Below are 11,917 nucleotides of genomic sequence, written 5' to 3' on the forward strand. Positions count from 1 at the left end.
TCATAAAGTTTAATTTGCATTGAGATTTTTGTTGTTTGGTTTGTTTTAAAATAGAGGCTTAAAGAAACCAAACTTGATCATCTACTTTATATCTAGCCTTGCCAGGCCCATACTGGGCAGAAAGGGAAAGCCTTTGCAGCACCACCATGCGCAGATGCTAGATAGTATTCGTCGAAGACCAGCATAGCCTGGCTCGAAAACTGAGGAAGGCCCTGAGGATGCCAATGTGTGCAAGTAGTCAGTTAACGGCTCTTTCCGTAGTTGAACAGAAAATGACAGCGTGAAAGGAACTCAGAGCAGCAGATCTCCCATTCTGCTGTGTAAAGGCTGCACATCAGTGGAGTCTCGGTGGGACAAGTGTGTCCTGCCTTATTTGGTCACCCCATGAGAGCTTTGTAGGACTTCACATCTACCTGGAATTCTTTCTGTCTAAAATTTCCCCCTGCAATTTTAGCTAGTGTCTCCTTTAGAAGATTGTAACCTTAGGGCAACTCTATCCAATCATAGTATCAGCACTGAAAAAGAAGAAATAGATGATTCTTATATTAGGGGAATCAATTATCCCATTCAATAATTAGAAAAAAGAATACCAAAACATAGGCTTCATTAGCTTGAGGCTGCACACCGTCCTCATGGACTTCCCATTTTCATGAAAAGACACCAGAAGCCATGGCAGGTGTATGTCAAGTGAGTTTCTCTAATGGATGATCAGGCTAACCATCATGTGTCTTTGAACTTCTAATATCAATTTCAGCTAAGCTCGATATTCCTGAGATTTACTCCTGGTATGACAGAGACCAGGTATATTTCAAAACATATTTGAGCTAATAGCAAGGGTTTAAAAAATAGTAATGCACAATGAGCCTAACTAAATAGTATACATTACACTAATACAGCTTTACTCTATACAATAAAAAATCAATGGAGTTGATTGCTATCTCATTTAAGTAATTTTCTGTAATGTTGGGGCATAGTCTAATATCAACAGATGCTATTAAAATATATTCATTTAAATGCTTAAGTTATATAATCTCTTTGTGTTGCTGCATATTATCTAGATACTTTCTGAGAATCTAATAATATTTTTATCTTTTTGTTCAGATGAGTTTCAGTTTGAAGAAATGAATGGCTTACTTTATGGAATATCTGAATAAGTATAAAATAAAGAGTAGCACAAATAATGTTTTAATAAACAGTAAATATTTTATCAAATTTCAAAAAATAGTATATTTAAACATTTCTCTTTAAGAGCTGAAATCATATAAGGAGAGTAAATTGATATAAGCACAAATAAGCTCACCACATGACACACATTATCAATTGATGACTAACAAATACATCATACTAGTTATTTTCTGAAAGTGACTTGGCACTCCCCCAAAGAGATCTAGAAGGTGGTAGAATTATTCCTATTTTATAAAAGGCAATTGAGATTTAATGAGATTAAGTACAGTTTCTTGAGTTGTACAGATGACATTTTATAGGATTACAATTAAAATTAATCCAAAATTATAAAATTTTAAGAAAAATCTATTATTTATTATAGAGATCAGATTAGAATTGCTACCACACCCAGAGAAGGCCCAGAGTTTCAAGCCTCTATACCTTTGGTTCTTGCCCCTCTCACAGGAAAGATTTCACACGAGGGACAAAATTCAGACGAGAGTCAAAAAACAAGGTTTGAACAGAAATAGTAAATTATTGAAGGAGGATTCTTTGGGAAAGAAATTCAAAGGGTCCTGAGCTAGTCTAAAAGACTTGACCAAATGTAAAACTGGACTTCATGTTCTACTAATTATGGGCCTCTCTTCATAGGCTGGCTTTCTGGTAGGCCTTCTGCCATTGGTTGGTCCTCTGAAGTGCACCCTCCTCTTTTCAGGTGTATTCATCCTAGAACCCCAGCACACCAGTACCCCAAAGGTCATGCTCCATCCTATCTCAGACCCAAAACACAAACGTCTATTCAGTCACTGTATTCGAACATCTTACCTTTCTTCCTCTTTGCCATTTTATTATCGCTAATATCTCAGTCACTTCCATTGACAAGGAGCTGTTTTATTCTGCCATTCACTTTCCTTTGTGCTGGAGAGCTATGTGCAGAAGGTTGTCTCCTCTGTCTTGTGTTAAGATTCCTGCCAGGTCCTTTCCAGCATCATCTCTTCTCCATTTGTCATCCTCTGACTAGCTAACAGCTAAAAATAAAAACCATTAGACTTCTGCTCTCAGGCAATATGTTATAGACTCGCTTTTCCCTGTCTATCTCACCATCTCTTCTAAAAATATTAAAAAATATATATGGCCATAAAAGTACCGTGAAGCCTAGAAAGTAGAAGATGGACTGACTGAAGACCTCAATACTTGAGAAAAAACAGCGTAGTAGGTTCTCAGGGCTTTCTTTTTGCCCTGTCCATATCTTAGATGAGCCCCAGGATGGTCCACAACACAACACAAGCCTCCACAGCTCCCGATGAGGGGGTGGAGGTGGGGATCGGGGAGGATGAATGCATAAGAGGAAAGGAGAAGGGAAGAAAAGCAAGCTCTGCTCTCTGTGGCCAATCCCAAGGAAGAACTCATAAAGAGTCCCAAAGTTTGCTCAAAACTGTTGACAGCATCAGACAGTGCTTAACGTAGAGGTAGTGTTGGCACACCCACTACACAATGACCTAAGGCCCTCTTCTCACCATTTACTGGCCCCTTACACACCATTAGCAAGTGAACCAGGTTCATGTCTCCTGACCACTCAACTGTCTTACCAGCAGTGACATCAGGCAATTCAAGGAAACATCTCCTTTTGTTCAAGTAAGGTGTTCAGCAGCTGCACAAGAATGAAGATAAACAGGATTAAACAGTAAGGGCTCTGAAAACGAAAATGTCATTAGACCACAAACTAAGTCAGAGCCTGCAAAAGCATCTTAAAACACAACTAAAATAAGAGTAATACAAAACACCTGTATTGTTGTATCAAACGCCCAGGATGCAGTAAAAACTATTGTGGTTTGTAAACAAAGGGAAAGATAGGAATCTGATGTTATCTACGAAGATAGGAATCAGATGTTATAATTTCCCAACAAGGCTTTAAGACAGCTATCATAAACATGCTTCAATCGACTCTGACAAATTTTCCAGAGAAAAATGAAAATTAGAATAACACAGCAAATAAAGAGTTCTAAAACTAACCTAATGAAAATTATAAAATGAAAGTGAAATTAAAATCTTCCCAGATTGGTTCAATATTATCGCAGCAATAAAGGATAAATTATTATGCTTGAGCAAAAACCAAAAGGATATATCTAACCTAAGCAGCAGGGAAAAAATCAGATGAAGATAATCTAAGATTTGCATTATCAGGTTGCCTGAAGGACAATAGAAAAAGGAGAATAGAAAAAAACTATTAAAGAAATAATGTTTGAAATTTTCCTAATTTGTTAAATAATACAAACCTACAGATTTCAGAAACTGAATTATTCTCCAAAGAGGTTAAGAGCAAAAACCCACTTCTGATAATGAAAGCTAAAATCAAGCAGAGACAACAACGCGTTCATTGCCTGTAGAGGAACACACGTTTGAACTTCTGGCTTTTTCATCAGAAGCCATGAAGCCAGAAGTGGACCGACATTTTTTAAATGCTGAAGAAAATGAAAAGATTCATTAACTGTACATTCTATATCCAGCAAAGCTATCCATCAAGAATGAAATGAAAGTGAAGACATTATCAGATGAAGTAATAATAAGAAAATCTGTCACCAGCTGTCCTGCTGGTAAAAAATGTAATAAGTAAGCTCTCCAAATAAAATGAAAATAAAAACAGAAAAGAACTTGGATCTTGCCAAAGAAATGAAGAATGAATTAAAATAAAAAGAGATAAACAAAATAAATTACTTTCCCATAAGTTTCTTAAACTATACATTATGTAAATAGAAATTGTGAAATCATCTATTGTTAAATATTTGCAGAGAAAATACTTAAGTCAATCCTGTATAAAAGGTGGGAAGTTAAAGAGATGTAAAGAAGCTTTGAACAAAGCACTTAAAGATGTCAAATATTGATGCAGTGGCAAATTACATAAGCATATTGTACATCTACAGCAATTATAAATCAATTATGCCAGAAATATATTCCAGACAACTCTAAGGATATATGGGGATTCTAAATGTTCTAGTAAGCCATAGAAAGTTAAGGGAAGTCATGGAATACAAAACAGATGGAACAAATGAAGGGGTAGGTTTTCAAGAATGTCATGATTTTTTAATCTAAGTGGTTTCAATTTGCAAGTTAAAGAAGTTCAAAAGTAGATCCCAAAATTCCACAAGAAATAATTATAACCTCCCTACATGACATGTACTCCTCTGCCACTCTTGAGAAAAAGTAACAGCAAACAGATGAGCTATGACCGGATTTAGCGTGCATGAGAGGGACGAGGGAAGTGGGGTTGCGATGGTCACCATGAGTAGAATTGTGGTGAGGAGCCGGGGCTGCATCTTTTCTGTGATGCGAGATACATGAAATGGAATAATCTGCTTTAATCTCTCATTCCAAATTTCCTGATTTAATTGTTGTTTTTACCCGCAGTCAAGAAATCCCTGATGCACAGTGACATACTCAACTGAGGGAAAGTCTCCGCAGTCCTGTGGACATTCCCATGATAGACTGAGAGTCCTACTCTTGTTATCTGTAGAGTTATCATTGGCTGGTTCCTAGAAGCAGAGCGGCGTGTCTTTATTCCTAGTGAGTCATTGTCTGCTGATCGCTTGTCTCCTGATCTGTGGAAGAATAAACTCCGTTTGCTGATGACATCTACTTCTGCCATTTTGTCACAGCTACACGAGATAGCTAAGACAAGCAGCATGCGGTTGCCTAGTCAAAATGTGAAAAAACAAACAAACAAAAACCCACGACAATTTAATTAACTTTTAAAATGAATAACACCTGACTTAATATGTTTTAAAGATTTTGAATAACCATTTGGAGCTCTAAATTTTTAACAAAGCCTAGGAAGACCATATAGCTGGTATGGTAGCATGACTTGATTTTACACTCTCCAATTCTCTCCCTTGGCAAACCAGGATGGTCCATTGTCACTAGTTGGAGGAAATTAAAATGGAAACTCCTGGGACCCCAGTCAGAGCAAGAATGCTGTGTTGATGAGATGGGCATCTCCTAGTCAAGGCAGGTTCTAGGAATAAGTTTTTATCTGAATTATTTGGTGAATGAAGGTCAGAATTAATCAAAGTGCATCTTGACTTTCATAACTTGTTTCTGCAGCTCTTTGAAATGCTTTGACTGTTTGCTGCTGAAGCAACAAAGTAATAATTAAAGATTTTCAAAGTCCTTTGCTGAGTTATACTGTTACTATTATAAGGGAACTAAGGTGGAGAAATCATAGTGACCATTTCATTTCTCATGTTTTTATTTATGTTGTAATCACTGAGAATAAATACAGCAACACACACATGAACTCAACATTTTCTGCATGCACAACTCAATCACATTAATTAAAGTATTCAAATTGGGCAACCATGCTCACCCTCCTGTTCTACTTTTTTTTGGGCTCACATTAGCAGAAGCCTTCCACTCCTTAAAAATTTCAAGCTGATTTTACTAGTGGCTTGTATCAATTTGATCCCACACGGAAGGAAATAATAAAACAAGCAAGATGGCTCTGAGAGTGTGGAAAGGCGTGTGCCACCGTGCCGAAACCTGAAGGCGCTGAGGCAGACAGGCAGTGTATCGGGGATTTGACTTTGCCCAGAATTCAGCTTTCTTCATTTTCCTTCCTAGTCCCTATCGACCTGATCACATTGCTTCTCAGTACTTGCTGTGTGGGGAAGAAAGGGGAAAAAAATCAATAGTAGTCATTTGGATTAAAGTTTGAGGTATAACAACATCCACTGCACATCCCTGTGGTCTCTCTTTTCATTCATTGAGATTCTTTATATCCCCTTTGTCAACAACATAGAAGACCACACGCTTACAGAGTCTAGCCATATTTCAAGTAAAATTCCACCAGGGTAGCTGCCTAGTATTTTATTACAATGATATATGGAGCATACTCCTAAGATTTTTGTTTGTCCCCCTCCTTTTTTATTTATCAGTCTATTTTCCTCATCTTTAGAGAATATGAATATTTCAGACAAAAAGGTTTAATATGGAAATGGAGAACAAAGACAACTGTGATTCCTCAGGGCATTGCTATTAGCTAACTCAAACATTACCTGCGAGTTCTTTACAATTCCCAGTTTAACCATGAGCCTGTAACAAGACATTGTTTAAATGCAATTTAGTCCTCTGGTATCAACTGCCAGATGAAGATTATGATTCAAATTGCCACTGTTTCTGAGGAGAGGTAGGTTAAAATTTAAGTAAATTATTTTGAAAAACAATTTTACGAAGACTGAGCTCAATTACCCTTATTTTTCACTGCCTTCAAAATATCCTGGTTACCCATAATTAAATCAATTTTAAAAGAATTTAAATACCTGAATGAATAATAAATTCCACCTCTCTTCCTCAGGATTATGACCCTAAATCTTTGTTCACATAATGCTGATTCCCAAAGGAAACCCTTCAACTCAACAACTCAGCTTACTTCCATCTGCTCAGTCTGACTCATTGTGACCAATCGGACAAGGAAGAATGGCTACCATGGAATGTGGGGACTGTCACTCTCTACCGGAGTAGAAAAACTCACTTTCTCTTCTCAGTGCTGCTAGTCCCAAACCGTTAACCTTGCACTTAGCAGCCCAACATACGTGAACAGCCCATTCAGTGTTTTCTTGTATTTTTTTTATAAACCAATACAGACATTGTCATCTCCTTCTCAGAAGTCAACTTCAATTTGTTAGAAAACAACTTTACATTCACTTAAACTATTTACTGTCTTTAATTGGCATGTAGTGACAAGATCATGCTCACAAATTTTCATATTTCAACATAGTTTGCAAAAAATGTAGCTTTCTTATCTGGTTTTGGAGAAAGAAGCCGGCGCACATGTTCTCACGGGACTGTTTTCCAGACTGCAATCGCTCAAGTCTCCGTTTGTCTGATCTCCTGTAGTTTGACCTTCTCATGTAAAATAGCCAGTCGGAAGTCACATCATTCACTTTCAGAAAAGCTGTCTCTACAGTGTATACAGATGTACAGTGTATACAGATGTATGCATTTATATTTCCCAGCAGCTCTAAATTTAGAATGAACTTTCTCATTGGTGGAAAATGAAAAGGGCAACCTTCATAGGTTATTCAGAGACCTAGATTAGGAATCAGAGATGGGAGAGCTAATATTGATGCCGGCACTGAATTATATATGGGACACTAGCCAAATCCCAATTTTTATTTATTGTTCACATCAAATTGTCCAACTTTCTCTCTTTATAAATTTACTTGTTCTTTTAAATTGTCCACTAAATCATCACTTCCTCTTGCAATTAGTCTCTATTTCACCACATTGGAATTTAAATTGCTCCTTTCTTTATACTCTCAAGATCTTGGTTCCTGATCATACTTGTTACAATTTGTATTATATAATGTTGCATAGACATAATTTATCTACCCCTCTGGATTACCATCTATTGAATAGAAACTATATTGTACTAGAGCTTTTATTACTAGTATATCTACTAGCGACCATTGCTATCAAGTCAGTTTCAACCTATGGTCACTCATTGTGTGTGTCATAGGAAACTTCCTCTCCACAGAGATCCAAATGGTTTATTTTTTCAGAAGTCGATGGCTAGGCCTTTCTTCCAAAAATTCCTGTTAGTCTCAAACTCCAGGTAGCGGTCTAGCCCACTGGTCCTCTTTAGCATCCAGGAACTGACATGCCAGATAATTGAATATAAGTAAACTATTTATTAGGTAAATAATTTGGGGAGGAATCTTCTAAAAATCTTAACGTTTTCATTGGTGAATAAGGAATATTTATAATGTTGAGTTCAAGGAATTGAATAATTTAGGCGAAAGTACTTTATTCGTATTAGATCATAAGGATAATTACAATACCAGTAAGCTAAAGCAGAACCAGTAGTGGTAGTTTAAAATGTATTATCTTGTTAATGAAGCGCAAATGATTGGAAAGAGAGGGAAAATGAAGGGAGACAGAGAATCCAACTAGAGGCCGAGAGAGGGCTGTTACCTTGACGGCACTATAATTAATGTTAGGGAACAAAATGTGCATAGATCATTGAATGTAAAATGCACTTGCTCTGTAACTTTCACCTAACCTAAAACAAACCTTGCTGCCTTGAGTTGATTCTGATTCATATCAAACCCATAAGACGTAGTAAAACTCCGATTCAGGGGCTAGGAAGCAGTCAATCTTTCGAGCAACTTGTGGGTCGCAACCGCCAACATTTTGGTTAACAACCTCAAGTTTAATCTATTCTATGACCAGAGCTGTTAGCTACCAAAGCCATAAACAAATGTTTAAAACTCACTTTTCAAACAGGATCCCAATCTCTACTTTGGAAGCCAACCTTTCTTTTATGTATTCCAAATATTCGTTGGCCCATTGCTATTATTTATTGAGCCTTTAGGTGACAGATAGATAGATATAGAGATGTACATCTAGATCTAGATAAATAATATGTGTTATATGCAGTTTGCTTATTTAATCTTCGTAACTCTTAAATACAGAGATGCTTCTAAACCTCATTTGAATGTGGGCAAAGTTAAGTGTTCAAAAGAAGTATTGCATTTCGTAAATCTGCTGCACAGACTTCGTTAGAGTATTGAAGAGCAAGGATGTTTCTTTGAGGACTCGGGTGCACCTGACCCAAGCCATGGTTTTTCATCGCATCACATGCATGTGAAAGTTGGACACTGAATAAGGAAGACCCTAGAAGAGCAAATGCAATTGAATTGCAGTGCTGAACGAGAATACTGAAATACCATGGACTGGTCAAAGGACAACTAGATCTTTATGGAAAGAAGCAAGGCCAGCGTGCTTCTTAGAGGCAAGGACGATGAGACTTCATCTTGCATACTTTGGACATCCCGTCAGGAGAGACCAGGCCCTGGAGAAGGACACTGTGCTTGTTAAAGTGTAGGGATGGGGTGGGGAGGGAAAGCCCTCAATGAGATGGATGGACATGGTGGCGACATCAATGGGCTCAGGCTTAGGAATAATTTTCAGGACAGCACAGGACCAGGCAGTGCTTCATTCTGCAGTACATATGGCATTTACTGTGGGTGGAAGCCAACCTGATGGCACCTAAAAGCAACAACAAAATATTAAGTAATTTACTTGCATAATCAGTAAGAGGTTCAACGAAATTTTCCTCTTATCTTTCTCTCCTAATCGTTGATTTATAGTTACCTTAAACCATACTTGGCAATTTTAGTCAGGTTTGGCCATTGTTTTATGTAAATCATTCTGACCTTGCTAGAAATTTTGGTGGCAATAGTAGGTTAGTATTAAACTGCTAACCACAAGGTCTGTGGTTCAAATTCATCAGTCATTCTTAAGAAGAAAGAGGAGGTCCGTCGGTCGGGCCGGCGGCGGTGGCGACGGCGGACGGGTGGAGTGCCACGCCGGGCAGGCGGGAGGTGACCGAGCAGGGCGACCCGCGGCGGCTGGGGCTACTGACGGCGCACCGGATTCGGAGCGCGCTGCGCAGGGCACCGGGCAGGAAGAAAATAAGTTCAATAACAGGAATCAATGCTGTTTTTATAAAAGGTCAGAGAATTATTGCCTGATGGCTGCAAGACCTCTGGAGATGTGCACACAGCCATCAGATCCACAAGACTTTGCACCCACCAACCTGCGACATTCCTGCATTCAGCAACAGTGCATGTGGCTTCATGAGTCTGGAGAAGAACTTATGGACTAGTATTAGACTTAGGGGCTTCAGTTGGACTGGGTTGGGATGGTTTCCTGATTCACAATTCCTTCTTGATATAAAGCTTTTTCTTACACATATATGAATGTCACTGGATTTATTTCTCTAGTCAACCTGGCCTTACACAATATGGTACCTAGGGAGTGGAATACTAGAGAAACAAATCATGAAGGCGGAGAGAGGATGCTTGCCTGACCTCTGCTTTCTGATAGTCTTTTCTCTTTGACTAGTTGCAGGTCACAGATGTAAATTTTGAGTTCAGGGGGCAAAAATACCCTTCGAATTTCTCTGAGGCCATGCTGGTTAGTCAAACTGAGTGACCAAAGGCCTGGTCCTAGCTTGGTGCCACCAGAGGCCTAAGACCATAATGCATGTGAATGGGATAGTTTAGATCAGAAAGGATTAAATTTGAATGTTTTAAGAATGTGTTTAGTATCTGACTGTATTAGGATTACATCGATCTTTTCTATTTTTATTGCTATAATGCATAATAGAAATGATTCGTGGGAAATATGAATAGAGCATCTGGCCACTGACACCTGTGGACCTAGTTCACAGGGACTAGAGTTGCAAACAAGAGCAGATTGCCTGGTCTGAAGTTTAAAGAGCTGTGGGAACCTGAGCCTATGACATGACTTAGCACAAGGGGGCTAAGGTTGGTGAGTATTTGTGACAGGGACTCTTGGTCAAAAGTCAAGACAGCCCATGGGCACCTGAGTGAGGCCAAGTGAGTTGGCCCACAGTGAGTTGACCAAATGAAGAAAAGATTTTTGAGCTTGTGAATTGGTGCATATTCCTACTGACTTTATGGATGGCCTGTCCTGGTTTGACTTTAACGATGGATGCAGACACGCAGGTGCCAACTAGAATGAGATTCTTCACATCAATGAAAATGCTTGTATCCTCAGAGTACTGGGTTGATAGAAGGGGCAGTAGAGACATTGGACACCCGGAATGTGGAAGATAAAGGCATGAAGAAGGTGGCTTACCAACATGGATGGGTGGGGGAAATGTTGATAGGATTATAGAATTATGATGTAGGTGTTCACATAATTGCAATGTTAGGCATAGAATATTTTTGTTTTGTTTACTTATAGAATTTAAATTGTCTACTTATAGTATTTAAATTGTTTTGTTTACTTATAGTATTTAAATGAGGCTGGCACATTTTGAGTAGTATGCATTTTAGTTTGATACTGTTAGATACAACTATGATTTTATTATTCTTTTGTTTTAAAATTATATATGGTTAAAGAAAAAAAAAGAAGAAAGAGGAGACAAGCTATTCCTGAATTTGAGAATTTGCATATCTGCATGTCATACTTGTGCAGGGGCCATGCCAGTCTTCTCTGGAGGGTTTCAGTTTTAGTATATGTGCTGCCAAAGCAAGAAGGAGACGGTCGATTCCTGTAAAGATGTAAGGTCTCCCAAACCAAAAGGACCGGTCCGTTCTGCCCCATAGGGTAAGAATGAACTTCATGGCACTGAGTTTGGTTGATTTTTATGGTTTTGTGAGCCATTCGGGTCTCTGTTGCAACTATTATGCAAAGGAACTATAGAATATACATGGATAAATGAATGTGGGTGTGTTTAAATAAAATTGATTCATAAAAGGAGTGGCCTAATCTACTAAATCCACATTTAGACGGTCTATTAAATTTGTATATGTACTAGCATTTCCAACAAACAAAAAGAAAATAAGTGTATTCTTTAGAAGTTCTGTGAACTTCTACATCTCCATTATTTTTCAGTTATAAGTTCAAGGTGATAGGTTCATAAATCCAATGTCTGGTTGTCTACTTATATCTTCCAGCAGTTAACATAAAATCTGTCCAACATATTTTATAATAATTTCTACTTAGCATCTTTGTGTTTGTTCTTTATAATGTATTCATTACTGAACTATTCCACTTAAGTCACTTTGCTCTTGATTTACACCATGCTACTCTCAAGTACAGAGTCACAGGGCCACAGCAGTTTAGCCTTTCCTTTGCTGAAGCAAGATCAGCAGCTCAAACCCACTAGCCACTCCACATGTGAAGAGTCTGTCTGCTCCGGTCATACTGACATCTCAGAAACGTT

The 11,917-nt window shown here is 38.2% G+C and overlaps 1 pseudogene; it reads right to left on the bottom strand.

Annotated features, from left to right (window-relative positions):
* Positions 1-11,123: 11,123 nt before the first annotated feature.
* LOC142447527 (U6 spliceosomal RNA) lies at positions 11,124-11,224 on the bottom strand (annotated as a pseudogene).
* Positions 11,225-11,917: the final 693 nt, after the last annotated feature.

This window comes from Tenrec ecaudatus, chromosome 4 (genome assembly GCF_050624435.1).
Source record: "Tenrec ecaudatus isolate mTenEca1 chromosome 4, mTenEca1.hap1, whole genome shotgun sequence".
NCBI lineage: Eukaryota > Metazoa > Chordata > Mammalia > Afrosoricida > Tenrecidae > Tenrec > Tenrec ecaudatus.